We start from the raw sequence: 15921 nt of genomic DNA, 5'->3' as shown, positions 1-15921 counted from the left end.
TAATTAGGCACTTCTAATCAAAAATATACCCAAGGTTAAATGGGTTGCCTAAACAAAATAAAAACTTTCCGATCTATGCATTGCTTTAGTTCAAATGCGGAAGTGTTTTTGTTGTTCAAATTCCTGGAATCTATATGTATGTGTTTTTGCTTTAAAAAGCTGTATAAATATTGTGTATTTTTCATCATTAAGGGCATTGAAATTTTAATTAGGCATTTCTAACCAAAAATTTACTCAAGGTTATATGCTTTGAGTGAAAAAAAACTTTCCGTTCTATACATTGCTTTAATTCAAATGCGGCGGTGTTTTTATTGTTCAAATTCCTGGATTCTAGAAGTAAATGTTTTTGCTTTAAAAAGTTGTATAAATATTTCGTATTTTTCATCATTAAGGGCATTGAAATTTTAATTAGGCACTTCTAATCAAAAATATACCCAAGGTTAAATGGGTTGACTGAACAAAATAAAAACTTTCCGATCTATACATTGCTTTAGTTCAAATGCGGAAATGTTTTTATTGTTCAAATTCCTGAAATCTATAAGTAAATGTTTTTGCTTTTAAAAGCTGTATAAATATTTTGTAATTTTCATCATTAAGGGCATTGAAATTTTAATTAGGCACTTCTAACCAAAAATTTACTCAAGGTTAAATGGATTGAGTGAAAAAAACTTTCCGTTCTATACATTGCTTTAATTCGAATGTGGTGGTGTTTTTATTGTTCAAATTCTTGGAATCTATAAGTAAATGATTTTGCTTTAAAAAGCTGTATAAATATTTTGTATTTTTCATCATTAAGGGCATTGAAATTTTAATTAGGCACTTCTAACCAAAAATTTACTCAAGGTTAAATGAATTGAGTGAAAAAAACTTGTTCAAATTCCTGGAATATATAAGTAAATGTTTTTGCTTTAAAAAGCTGTATAAATGTTTTGTATTTTTCATCATTAAGGGCATTGAAATTTTAATTAGGCACTTCTAACCAAAAATTTACTCAAGGTTAAATGCTTTGAGTGAAAAAAAAAAAATTCCCTTCTATACATTGCTTTAATTCGAATGCGGCGGTGTTTTTATTGTTCAAATTCCTAGATTCTAGAAGTAAATGTTTTTGCTTTAAATAGCTGTATAAATATTTCGTATTTTTCATCATTAAGGGCATTGAAATTTTAATTAGGCACTTCTAATCAAAAATATACCCAAGGTTAAATGCTTTGAGTGAAAAAAAAAATTCCGTTCTATACATTGCTTTAATTCGAATGCGGCGCTGTTTTTATTGTTAAAATTCTTGGAATCTATAAGTAAATGTTTTTGCTTTAAAAAACTGTATAAATATTTTGTATTTTTCATCATTAAGGGCATTGAAATTTTAATTAGGCACTTCTAACCAAAAATTTACTCAAGGTTAAATGCTTTGAGTGAAAAAAAAAAAAAACTTTCCGTTCTATACATTGCTTTAATTCGAATGCGGCGATGTTTTTATTGTTCAAATTCCTGGAATATATAAGTAAATGTTTTTGCTTTAAAAAGCTGTATAAATGTTTTGTATTTTTCATCATTAAGGGCACTGAAATTTTAATTAGGCACTTCTAACCAAAAATTTACTCAAGGTTAAATGCTTTGAGTGAAAAAAAAAAATTCCGTTCTATACATTGCTTTAATTTGAATGCGGCGGTGTTTTTATTGTTCAAATTCCTGGAATCTATAAGTAAATGTTTTTGCTTTAAAAAGCTGTATAAATGTTTTGTATTTTTCATCATTAAGGGCATTGAAATTTTAATTAGGCACTTCTAACCAAAAATTTACTCAAGGTTAAATGCTTTGAGTGAAAAAACAACTTTCCGTTCTATACATTGCTTTAATTCAAATGCGGCGGTGTTTTTATTGTTCAAATTCCAGGATTCTAGAAGTAAATGTTTTTGCTTTAAAAAGTTGTATAAATATTTCGTATTTTTCATCATTAAGGGCATTGAAATTTTAATTAGGCACTTCTAATCAAAAATAAACCCAAGGTTAAATGGGTTGCCTGAACAAAATAAAAACTCTCCGATCTATACATTGCTTTAGTTCAAATGCGGAAGTGTTTTTATTGTTCAAATTCCTGGATTCTAGATGTATGTGTTTTTGCTTTAAGAAGTTGTACAAATATTTCGTCTTTTTCACCATTAAGGGCATTGAAATTTTAATTAGGCACTCAAGGTTAAATGGGTTAAGTGAAAAAAAGCTTTCCGTTCTATACATTGCTTTAGTTCAAATACGGAAGTGTTTTTATTGTTCAAATTCCTGGAATATATAAGTAAATGTTTTTGCTTTAAAAAGCTATATAAATGTTTTGTATTTTTCATCATTAAGGGCATTGAAATTTTAATTAGGCACTTCTAACCAAAAATTTACTCAAGGTTAAATGCTTTGAGTGAAAAAAAAAAATTCCGTTCTATACATTGCTTTAATTCGAATGCGGCGCTGTTTTTATTGTTAAAATTCTTGGAATCTATAAGTAAATGATTTTGCTTTAAAAAGCTGTATAAATATTTTGTATTTTTCATCATTAAGGGCATTGAAATTTTAATTAGGCACTTCTAACCAAAAATTTACTCAAGGTTAAATGCTTTGAGTGAAAAAACAACTTTCCGTTCTATACATTGCTTTAATTCAAATGCGGCGGTGTTTTTATTGTTCAAATTCCAGGATTCTAGAAGTAAATGTTTTTGCTTTAAAAAGTTGTATAAATATTTCGTATTTTTCATCATTAAGGGCATTGAAATTTTAATTAGGCACTTCTAATCAAAAATAAACCCAAGGTTAAATGGGTTGCCTGAACAAAATAAAAACTCTCCGATTTATACATTGCTTTAGTTCAAATGCGGAAGTGTTTTTATTGTTCAAATTCCTGGATTCTAGATGTATGTGTTTTTGCTTTAAGAAGTTGTACAAATATTTCGTCTTTTTCACCATTAAGGGCATTGAAATTTTAATTAGGCACTCAAGGTTAAATGGGTTAAGTGAAAAAAAGCTTTCCGTTCTATACATTGCTTTAGTTCAAATACGGAAGTGTTTTTATTGTTCAAATTCCTAGAATCTAGATATATGTGTTTTTTGCTTTAAAAAGCTGTAAAAATATTTCGTCGTTTTCATCATTAAGGGCATTGAAATTTTAATTAGGCACTTTTAACCAAAAATTTTACTCAAGATTAAGTGGGTTAAATGAAAAAAAAGCTTTCCGTTCTATACATTGCTTTAGTTCAAATACGGAAGTGTTTTTATTGTTCAAATTCCTAGAATCTAGATATATGTGTTTTTTGCTTTAAAAAGCTGTATAAATATTTCGTCGTTTTCATCATTAAGGGCATTGAAATTTTAATTAGGCACTTCTAACCAAAACTTTAATCAAGGTTAAATGCTTTGAGTGAAAAAAAAACTTTCCGTTCTATACATTGCTTTAATTCAAATGCGGCGGTGTTTATATTGTTCAAATTCCTGGATTCTAGAAGTAAATGTTTTTGCTTTAAAAAGTTGTATAAATATTTCGTCTTTTTCACCATTAAGGGCATTGAAATTTTAATTAGGCACTTCTAACCAAAAATTTACTCAAGGTTAAATGGGTTAAGTGAAAAAACTTTCCGTTTTATACATTGATTTAGTTCAAATGCGGAAGTGGTTTTATTGTTCAAATTCCTGGAATCTAGAAATAAATGTTTTTGCTTTAAAAAGCTGTATAAATATTTCGTCGCTTTCATCATTAAGGGCATAAAAATTTTAATTAGGCACTTCTAACCAAAAATTTACTCAAGGTTAAATGGGTTAAGTGAAAAAACTTTCCGTTCTATACATTGATTTAGTTCAAATGCGGAAGTGGTTTTATTGTTCAAATTCCTGGAATCTAGATGTATGTGTTTTTGTTTTAAAAAGCTGTATAAATATTTCGTCGTTTTCATCATTAAGGGCATTGAAATTTTAATTAGGCACTTCTAACTAAAAATTTACTCAAGGTTAAATGGGTTAAGTGAAAAAAAGCTTTCCGTTCTATACATTGCTTTAGTTCAAATGCGGGAGTGGTTTTATTGTTCAAATTCCTGGAATCTAGGTGTAAGTGTTTTTGCTTTAAAAAGCTGTATAAATATTTCGTCGTTTTCATCATTAAGGGCATTGAAATTTTTAATTAGGTACTTCTAACCAAAAATTTACTCAAGGTTAAATGGGTTAAGTGAAAAAAGCTTTCCGTTCTATACATTGCTTTAGTTCAAATGCGGAAGTGTTTTTATTGTTCAAATTCCTAGAATCTAGATGTATGTGTTTTTGCTTTAAAAAGCTGTATAAATATTTCGTCGTTTTCATCATTAAGGGCATTGAAATTTTAATTAGGCACTTCTAACCAAAAATTTACTTAAGGTTAAATGGGTTAAGTGAAAAAAGCTTTAAGTTCTATACATTGCTTTAGTTCAAATGCGGAAGTGTTTTTATTGTTCAAATTCCTAGAATCTAGATGTATGTGTTTTTTGCTTTAAAAAGCTGTATAAATATTTCGTCGTTTTCATCATTAAGGGCATTGAAATTTTAATTAGGCACTTCTAACCAAAAATTTACTCAAGGTTAAATGGGTTAAGTGAAAAAAGCTTTCCGTTCTATACATTGCTTTAGTTCAAATGCGGAAGTGGTTTTATTGTTCAAATTCCTGGAATCTAGATGTATGTGTTTTTGTTTTAAAAAGCTGTATAAATATTTCGTCGTTTTCATCATTAAGGGCATTGAAATTTTAATAAGGAACTTCTAACCAAAAAATTTACTCAAGGTTAAATGGGTTAAGTGAAAAAAGCTTTTCCGTTCTATACATTGCTTTAGTTCAAATGCGGAAGTGGTTTTATTGTTAAAATTCCTGGAATCTAGATGTATGTGTTTTTGCTTTAAAAAGCTGTATAAATATTTCGTCGTTTTCATCATTAAGGGCATTGAAATTTTAATTAGGCACTTCTAACCAAAAAATTTACTCAAGGTTAAATGGGTTAAGTGAAAAAGCTTTCCGTTCTATACATTGCTTTAGTTCAAATGCGGAAGTGTTTTTATTGTTCAAATTCCTAGAATCTATATGTATGTGTTTTTGCTTTAAAAAGCTGTATAAATATTTCGTCGTTTTCATCATTAAGGGCATTGGAATTTTAATTAGGCACTTCTAACCAAAAAATTTACTCAAGGTTAAATGGGTTAAGTGAAAAAAGCTTTCCGTTCTATACATTGCTTTAGTTCAAATACGGAAGTGTTTTTATTGTTCAAATTCCTAGAATCTAGATGTATGTGTTTTTGCTTTAAAAAGCTGTATAAATATTTCGTCGTTTTCATCATTAAGGGCATTAAAATTTTAATTAGGCACTTCTAACCAAAAATTTACTCAAGGTTAAATGGGTTAAGAGAAAAAAAGCTTTCCGTTCTATACATTGCCTTAGTTCAAATGCGGAAATGGTTTTATTGTTCAAATTCCTAGAATCTAGATGTATGTGTTTTTGCTTTAAAAAGCTGTATAAATATTTCGTCGTTTTCATCATTAAGGGCATTGAAATTTTAGTTAGGCACTCCTAACCAAAAATTTGCTCAAGGTTAAATGAGTTAAGTGAAAAAAGCTTTCCGTTCTATACATTGCTTTAGTTCAAATACGGAAGTGTTTTTATTGTTCAAATTCCTAGAATCTAGATGTATGTGTTTTTGCTTTAAAAAGCTGTATAAATATTTCGTCGTTTTCATCATTAAGGGCATTGAAATTTTAATTAGGCACTTCTAACCAAAAATTTACTCAAGGTTAAATGGGTTAAGTGAAAAAAGCTTTCCGTTCTATACATTGCTTTAGTTCAAATACGGAAGTGTTTTTATTGTTCAAATTCCTAGAATCTAGATGTATGTGTTTTTGCTTTAAAAAGCTGTATAAATATTTCGTCGTTTTCATCATTAAGGGCATTGAAATTTTAATTAGGCACTTCTAACCAAAAATTTACTCAAGGTTAAATGGGTTAAGTGAAAAAAAGCTTTCCGTTCTATACATTGCTTTAGTTCAAATGCGGAAATGGTTTTATTGTTCAAATTCCTGGAATCTAGATGTATGTGTTTTTGCTTTAAAAAGCTGTATAAATATTTCGTCGTTTTCATCATTAAGGGCATTGAAATTTTAATTAGGCACTTCTAACCAAAAATTTACTCAAGGTTAAATGGGTTAAGTGAAAAAAGCTTTCCGTTCTATACATTGCTTTAGTTCAAATGCGGAAGTGTTTTTATTGTTCAAATTCCTAGAATCTAGATGTATGTGTTTTTGCTTTAAAAAGCTGTATAAATATTTCGTCGTTTTCATCATTAAGGGCATTGAAATTTTAATTAGGCACTTCTAACCAAAAATTTACTCAAGGTTAAATGGGTTAAGTGAAAAAAAGCTTTCCGTTCTATACATTGCTTTAGTTCAAGTGCGGAAGTGGTTTTATTGTTCAAATTCCTGGAATCTAGATGTATGTGTTTTTGCTTTAAAAAGCTGTATAAATATTTCGTCGTTTTCATCATTGAGGGCATTGAAATTTTAATTAGGCACTTCTAACCAAAAATTTACTCAAGGTTAAATGGGTTAAGTTAAAAAAAGCTTTCCGTTCTATACATTGCTTTAGTTCAAATGCGGAAGTGTTTGTATGGTTCAAATTCCTGGAATCTAGATATATGTTTATACCTTTCATGAAAATGAAATGGTATATTAATTTCGTCACGAAACCGAAAATTGTAAGTCCTTAAAGGAAAATAGATAGACCCACCATTAAGTATACCGAAATAATCAGGTTGAAGAGCTGAGTTGATTTAGCCATGTCCGTCTGTCCGTCTGTCTGTTTGTATGCAAACTAGTCCCTAAATTTTTGAGATATCTTGATAAAATTTGGTGAGCAGGTGTATTTGGGTGTCCGATTAGACATTTGTCGGAACCGGCGGGATCGGACCACTATAGCATATATCCTCCATACAACCGATTTTTCAGAAAAAGAGGATTTTTTGTAATATCTTACTCAATTTAACAGATTGAAGCTTCAAACTTCACCATATACTTTCGTATATTGCACATATTATTGCCTGAAAAAATTGATGATATCGGTCGTATATATAGTATATATCCCCCACAACCGATTGTTCAGATAAGAAACTTTTCGTAATTACTGCCCTATTTTAAGAGCTATAAGCTTCAAATTTCACCGATTGCTTACGTATATAGTATATAATGTTGTGTCCAAAATCATAGAGATCGGTGATATATATAATATATATATGATGGTATATATAGTATATATATAGTATATATCTATTTTTTTTTGCGATTTCGGCCCCATTTTAACAGCTATAAGCTTCAAATTTCACCGATTGCTTACGTATATAGTATATATTGTTGTGTCAAAAAATCATAGAGATCGGTGATATATATAATATTGTAACGAATGTTAGCAGCACTGAGCGATGCTATCGTCTCTAAGCCGATGCTAAGCAGTGACGTGAATGCACATCAATAATTCAATCATTTTGTATTTACATAAACGAAACAATAACTGCGTCTACATAAATGTACCATGTACGTATACGAGCAGCGGAGAGACAATGCACTAACACATGCATATATCTGAGAAGTTTGAGAGCTACTGGACTAGTAGATTCTGGAAGCGCCTAAAAGATGTATAAAAATTGTGCAATTTTAGTTATAGGTGAGAAGTTTGAGAGCTCATGGACAATGCTAGTAGATTCTAGAAAAAGGCGAACGAGGAAACCAAAGAGTATAAAAGGCGACAGATGTAGAGGCGCTGTAATTCAGTTTGAGTTGAGCTATCAATCAGTTTGATTAAGCACGCGATCTGGCGGCCAATAGTAGAGTTTCATTTGAGTTATAAATCAGTTTGGTTATTAAGCCAGCGAGTAGCAAAGTATAAGTGTTATTGTGAAGTACTTTAATAAAGGCCATTTTTCCATTATTCAATATTGGAGTTATTTATTCAACAGTTTAGTGATTCGAACTTAGCAGAGGATTGCAAATAAGAGGATTTGCAGCAAATTCGTTACAATTGGTGTCAGAAGAGGAATTGTTGAATAAATTCCAGAGGGCAACAAGGACATGGCAAAGTTCAGTGAATTGAAGATCCAGCAACTAAAGAAGGAGTTGGAGAGCCGTGGATTGAATACAAGCGGCGTTAAACTTGAACTTCAGGCACGGCTACGAGAGGCAATGGAAGCAGAAGGAATTGGTGTGGAAGAGTATGTCTTTCATCTTGTTGGCGAGGAGACAACAAAAATTGATGAGAAAAACGAAACATCGCAAACGGTTACCAGCACAGACTTGAACATGATTTTAGCTGCAATATCTGCTCAAACATCGACAGTGGCATCACAACTAAAATCGCAGGAGACACGTTTAACATCCAAGATGGAAGCGCAAGAGGCACGTATAACATCACAAATATCCACAAATATGGCATCCCAACTGGAATCGCAAGAGACACGCATAACATCCAAGATGGAAACTCAGCTGGAAGCACAGGAGGCACGTATTTCAGAAATGTCATCGCAAATGTCATCTCAACTGGAAGAGCAGAAGACATATATGGCATCCCAGCTGGAATCACATGAGACACATATTTTAGAAATGTCGACACAGATTACATCAAAGATGGAAACACAACTGAAATAGCATCAAAACTCGAAGCGCGTATGGACGAGAAAATAACGCAGTTTGAAGAGAAATTCGAGGCAGAGGTGGATGCGTTGAGAGGTCATATACAGGAATTGCAACTTAATCGGCCGGCTGCTTCAGCAAGTAATACGAAGGTAAAAACTCCATCTTTTGACGGTTCTGTTCCTTTCCAGGTCTTCAAGCTACAGTTTGAGAAGACCGCAGCAGTTAACAACTGGAATGCGGAAGATAAAGTTGCTGCACTGTTCGTGGCATTTAAGGGGCCAGCAGCGGAAATCCTACAGACGATTCCCGAAGGAGAGCGGAACAATTATGAAGCATTGATGGCTGCTGTAGAACGACGTTATGGAAGTGAGCATAGAAAACAGATATTCTAAATTGAGTTGCAAAACCGCTACCAAAAAGCAAATGAGACATTGCAGGAGTTTGCTTCGGATGTTGAAAGGTTGCCACATTTGGCAAATGCGGAGGCACCCGTGGAGTACACCGAGAGGGTAAAAATCCAGAGTTTTATGAATGGCATACGGGACGTAGAAACGAAGCGAGCGACATATGCAAACCCAAAACCCACATTCGCAGAAACGGTATCCTATGAACTGACTCAAGACGTCGCTATTGCGTAAGCCAGTTTTCAAAGTACGCCGTGTGGAAGTAGAAAGGCCAGAGTAGGTAGACGCAATATTGGAGGCGCTGAAAGGATCGCAAAAGTGGAGTGAAAAAGTTATCAAATTCTTCAAATGCGGGAAGTCCGGTCACATTGCACGTCATTGCGATCTTGGCCTTAATAGTTCCAACAATGTGGGTGGGCGTAAACGCAAAGCTGGAGGAGATGAGCAAGAGCGAGTAAGAGGTAGAGAGCTAGATCCAGCTATTGAATGCCCTGTGATATCTGTGTCGCAAATTGGTAGAAAATCGAGCAGTCTTACAGTCAGAGGGAATGTGGATGACAAAGAACAAGTACTGACTGTAGATACGGGCGCATCTCATTCCTTGATCCGATCTGACTTGGTCAACAGGAGAGTAAAACCGTTACCTGGAGCAAAGTTGCGTACGGTCACTGGCGAGTATAACCAAGTTCAGGGAGAAGTGATATGTAAAGTATTGATTGGGAAGGTCATGGTTCTACACAAATTTGTTGTGGCGGAGATTGTTGATGAAGTTATATTGGGAGTGGATTTCTTGGTTGACCATGACATCAAGATCGATATGCAGAGAAGGGTGATGCGTTATGAGAACCAAGATGTGCCACTTAACTTTATTTTGGAAAAAGGGTTCAGCAGTAATCGGGTACTGGTGGAGAAGACTCGACGAAGGCCACGAAATTCAAAGGTAAAGGTTGATGGAACAAATGGGCCAAACAATTCAAAACCGAAGATACCTGTGAGAGAAACACTGGCATTTAAAAGCCTTAACGGACGTACTAAAACGAAGAAAGAATGCAAGGGTGGTTTCAAGCCAAGGAACACTACTGTTGTGAAGCGTCGGAACAATACTGATTATGCAAAGCAAATCCGTCCAGCGTAAGCTCTGCGAAGTAGTTCCTCATTGGCCGAGCAACAGAGTGCGAGGGAACGATCCAGGATAAGGAGTAGTAAGATGAAACACAGGTACGGTAAGGAAAATAATTCGGAAGGTTTCCGGGACGGAGATTTGGTACTGTTATACAACCCTCACCGGCGGAAAGATGTTCCATCCAAATTTCGGTGCAGTTGGGAAGGCCCATACAAGGTTGTGAAGAAGATCAGTGATACCATCTACCGCATACAAAGCATTGAGAAACCACGGAGTAGAAGAGTGGTACATTTGGCGATGCTAGCAGCGTTTAGATCGAGAGATTTGTTTGATCGGGACGATCAGACTTAGGTGGAGGGCAGTGCAACGAATGTTAGCAGCACTGAGCGATGCTATCGTCTCTAAGCCGATGCTAAGCAGTGACGTGAATGCACATCAATAATTCAATCATTATGTGTTTACATAAACGAAACAATAACTGCGTCTACATAAATGTACCATGTACGTATACGAGCAGCGGAGAAACAATGCACTAACAAATGCATATATCTGAGAAGTTTGAGAGCTACTGGATTAGTAGATTCTGGAAGCGCCTAAAAGATGTATAAAAAATGTGCAATTTTAGTTATAGCTGAGAAGTTTCAGAGCTCATGGACAATGCTAGTAGATTCTAGAAAAAGGCGAACGAGGAAACCAAAGAGTATAAAAGGCGACAGATGTAGAGGTGCTGTAATTCAGTTTGAGTTGAGCTATCAATCAGTTTGATTAAGCACGCGATCTGGCGGGCAATAGTAGAGTTTCATTTGAGTTATCAATCAATTTGGTTATTAAGCCAGCGAGTAGTAAAGTATAAGTGTTATTGTGAAGTACTTTAATAAAGGCCATTTTTCCATTATTCAATATTGGAGTTATTTATTCAACAGTTTAGTGATTCGAACTTAACAGAGGATTGCAAATAAGAGGATTTGCAGCAAATTCGTTACAATATATATATGATGGTATATATAGTATATATATATTTTTTTTTTACGATTTCGGCCCCATTTTAACAGCTAGAAGCTTCAAATTTCACCGAATGCTTACGTGTATAGCATATATTGATGTCTGAAAAAATCATTGAGATCGGGTGTATACATAGTATATATCTCATACGACCGATTGTTCAGATAAGAAACTTTGCGCAATTTCTGCCCCGTTTTAACAGCTAGAAGCTTCAAATTTCACCAAATGCTTACGTGTATAGTGTACATTGTTGTCTGAAAAAATCATTGAAATCGGTGGTATATATATTATATATCTCATACAACCGATTGTTCAGATAAGAAACCTTGCGCAATTTCTGCCCCGTTTTAACAGCTAGAAGCTTCAAATTTCACCAAATGCTTACGTGTATAGTACATATTGTTGTCTGAAAAAATCATAGAGATCGGTGGTACATATATTATATACCCCATATAAACTGTATTTTTTTGCCCCTTTTTTACGGCTAGAAGCTTCAAAATTCAAAACATTTCATCAAATAGTTACGTATACGTCATATATTGTTGAAATACGTGATTCGTAGTCATAGTTTTTACACGCAGACAACAAAAAAACTGAAACTTTGCATCCTCACACAAAGTACTTACCTATTTTTATACCTTTCATGAAAATGAAATGGTATATTAATTTCGTCACGAAACCAAAAATTGTAAGTCCTTAAAGGAAAATAGATAGACCCACCATTAAGTATACCGAAATAATCAGGTTGAAGAGCTGAGTTGATTTAGCCATGTCCGTCTGTGCGTCTGTCGGTCTGTCTGTTTGTATGCAAACTAGTCCCTCAATTTTTGAGATATCTTGATAAAATTTGGTGAGCAGGTGTATTTGGGTGTCCGATTAGACATTTGTCGGAACCGACCGGATCGGACCACTATAGCATATATCCTCCATACAACCGATTTTTCAGAAAAAGAGGATTTTTGTAATATCTTACCCAATTTAACAGATTGAAGCTTCAAACTTCACCATATACTTTCGTATATTGCACATATTGTTGCCTGAAAAAATTTATGAGATCGGTCGTATATATAGTATATATCCCCCACAACCGATTGTTCAGATAAGGAACTTTTCGTAATTACTGCCCTATTTTAAGAGCTAGAGGCTTCAAATTTCAGCGAATGCTTACGTATATAGCATATATTGTTGTCTGAAAAAACATAAAGATCGGTGGTATATATAGTATATATATGGTGGTATATATAGTATATATATATAGTATATATATATATATTTTCGCAAATTTTAGCCCCATTTTAACAGCTAGAAGCTTCAAATTTCACCGAATATTTACTTATATAGAATATATTGTTGTCTGAAAAAATCATAGAGATCGGTTGTATATATAGTATATATCTCATACAACCGATTGTTCAGATAAGAAACTTTTCGCAATTTCTACCCCATTTTAACAGCTAGAAGCTTCAAATTTCACTGATTGCTTACGTATATAGCATATATTGATGTCTGAAAAAATCATTGAGATCGGTGGTATAAATAGTATATATCTCATACAACCGATTGTTCAGATAAGAAACTTTGCGCAATTTCTGCCCCGTTTTAACAGTTAGAAGCTTCAAATTTCACAAAATGCTTTCGTATATAGCATATATTGTTGTCTGAAAAAATCATAGAGATCGGTGGTATATATATTATATACTTCATATAAACTGTCATATTGACCCCTTTTTTACGGCTAGAAGCTTCAAGATTCATCAAATTTCATCAAATAGTTACGTTTACGTCATATATTTTTGAAATACGTGATTCGTAGCCATAGTTTTTACATGCAGACCACAAAAAACGTGAAACATTGCATCCTCACACAGATTACCTACCTATTTTTTATTTTATATTTATCTTAAAAATCGTTTAGATATGTTCAAATTTCACCAAATGCTTACGTGTATAGCATATATTGTTGTCTGAGAAAATCATAGAGATCGGTCGTATATATATTATATACTTCATATAAACTGTCATTTTGACCCCTTTTTTACGGCTAGAATCTTCAAAATTCATCAAATTTCATCAAATAGTTACGTTTTCGTCATATATTTTTGAAATACGTGATTCGTAGTCATAGTTTTTACACGCAGACCACAAAAAACCTGAAACTTTGCATCCTCACACAAAGTACCTACCTGTTTTTTATTTTATATTTATCTTAAAAATCGTTAAGGTATGTAGATCTGTTCACTATATATTTCTAATCTTATACATCCGATTATTCGGAGATTACGAACGGGATAAGAGTATTGTTCAGCCCCATTCATGAAAGGTATGAAGTCTTCGGCATAGCCGAAGACAGTCCCGACCTTACTTGTTTTTGCTTTAAAAAGCTGTATAAATATTTCGTCGTTTTCATCATTAAGGGCATTGAAATTTTAATTAGGCACTTCTAACAAAAAATTTACTCAAGGTTAAATGGGTTAAGTGAAAAAAAGCTTTCCGTTCTATACTTTGCTTTAGTTCAAATGCGGAAGTGTTTTTATTGTTCAAATTCCTGGAATCTAGATGTATGTGTTTTGCTTTAAAAAGCTGTATAAATATTTCGTCGTTTTCATCATTAAGGGCATTGAAATTTTAATTAGGCACTTCTAACAAAAAATTTACTCAAGGTTAAATGGGTTAAGTGAAAAAAAGCTTTCCGTTCTATACTTTGCTTTAGTTCAAATGCGGAAGTGTTTTTATTGTTCAAATTCCTGGAATCTAGATGTATGTGTTTTGCTTTAAAAAGCTGTATAAATATTTCGTCGTTTTCATCATTAAGGGCATTGAAATTTTAATTAGGCACTTCTAACCAAAAATTTAATCAAGGTTAAATGGGTTAAGTTAAAAAAGCTTTCCGTTCTATACATTGCTTTAGTTCAAATGCGGAAGTGTTTTTATTGTTCAAATTCCTGGAATCTAGATGTATGTGTTTTTGCTTTAAAAAGTTGTATAAATATTTCGTCGTTTTCATCATTAAGGGCATTGAAATTTTAATTAGGCACATCTAACCAAAAATTTACTCAAGGTTAAATGGGTTAAGTGAAAAAAGCTTTCCGTTCTATACATTGCTTTAGTTCAAATGCGGAATTGTTTTTATTGTTCAAATTCCTAGAATCTAGATGTATGTGTTTTTGCTTTAAAAAGCTGTATAAATATTTCGTCGTTTTCATCATTTAGGGCATTGAAATTTTAATTAGGCACTTCTAACCAAAAATTTACTCAAGGTTAAATGGGTTAAGTGAAAAAAAGCTTTCCGTTCTATACTTTGCTTTAGTTCAAATGCGGAATTGTTTTTATTGTTCAAATTCCTGGAATCTAGATGTATGTGTTTTTGCTTTAAAAAGTTGTATAAATATTTCGTCGTTTTCATCATTAAGGGCATTGAAATTTTAATTAGGCACATCTAACCAAAAATTTACTCAAGGTTAAATGGGTTAAGTGAAAAAAGCTTTCCGTTCTATACATTGCTTTAGTTCAAATGCGGAAGTGTTTTTATTGTTCAAATTCCTAGAATCTAGATGTATGTGTTTTTGCTTTAAAAAGCTGTATAAATATTTCGTCGTTTTCATCATTAAGGGCATTGAAATTTTAATTAGGCACTTCTAACCAAAAATTTAATCAAGGTTAAATGGGTTAAGTTAAAACAGCTTTCCGTTCTATACATTGCTTTAGTTCAAATGCGGAAGTGTTTTTATTGTTCAAATTCCTGGAATCTAGATGTATGTGTTTTTGCTTTAAAAAGTTGTATAAATATTTCGTCGTTTTCATCATTGAGGGAATTGAAATTTTAATTAGGCACTTCTAACCAAAAATTTACTCAAGGTTAAATGGGTTAAGTGAAAAAAGCTTTCCGTTCTATACATTGCTTTAGTTCAAATGCGGAAGTGTTTTTATTGTCCAAATTCCTAGAATCTAGATGTATGTGTTTTTGCTTTAAAAAGCTGTATAAATATTTCGTCGTTTTCATCATTTAGGGCATTGAAATTTTAATTAGGCACTTCTAACCAAAAATTTACTCAAGGTTAAATGGGTTAAGTTAAAAAAGCTTTCCGTTCTATACATTGCTTTAGTTCAAATGCGGAAGTGTTTTTATTGTTCAAATTCCTGGAATCTAGATGTATGTGTTCTTGCTTTAAAAAGTTGTATAAATATTTCGTCGTTTTCATCATTAAGAGCATTGAAATTTTAATTAGGCACTTCTAACCAAAAATTTACTCAAGGTTAAATGGGTTAAGTGAAAAAAGCTTTCCGTTCTATACATTGCTTTAGTTCAAATGCGGAAGTGGTTTTATTGTTCAAATTTCTAGAATCTAGATGTATGTGTTTTTGCTTTAAAAAGCTGTATAAATATTTCGTCGTTTTCATCATTTAGGGCATTGAAATTTTAATTAGGCACTTCTAACCAAAAATTTACTCAAGGTTAAATGGGTTAAGTTAAAAAAGCTTTCCGTTCTATACATTGCTTTAGTTCAAATGCGGAAGTGTTTTTATTGTTCAAATTCCTGGAATCTAGATGTATGTGTTCTTGCTTTAAAAAGTTGTATAAATATTTCGTCGTTTTCATCATTAAGAGCATTGAAATTTTAATTAGGCACTTCTAACCAAAAATTTACTCAAGGTTAAATGGGTTAAGTGAAAAAAGCTTTCCGTTCTATACATTGCTTTAGTTCAAATGCGGAAGTGTTTTTATTGTT

The sequence above is a fragment of the Eurosta solidaginis genome, chromosome 5, assembly GCF_040869045.1.
Source record: "Eurosta solidaginis isolate ZX-2024a chromosome 5, ASM4086904v1, whole genome shotgun sequence".
NCBI classification, from domain to species: Eukaryota; Metazoa; Arthropoda; class Insecta; order Diptera; family Tephritidae; genus Eurosta; species Eurosta solidaginis.
The sequence above is the reverse complement of the archived record's forward strand: the minus strand, read 5'-3'. Positions refer to the sequence as shown.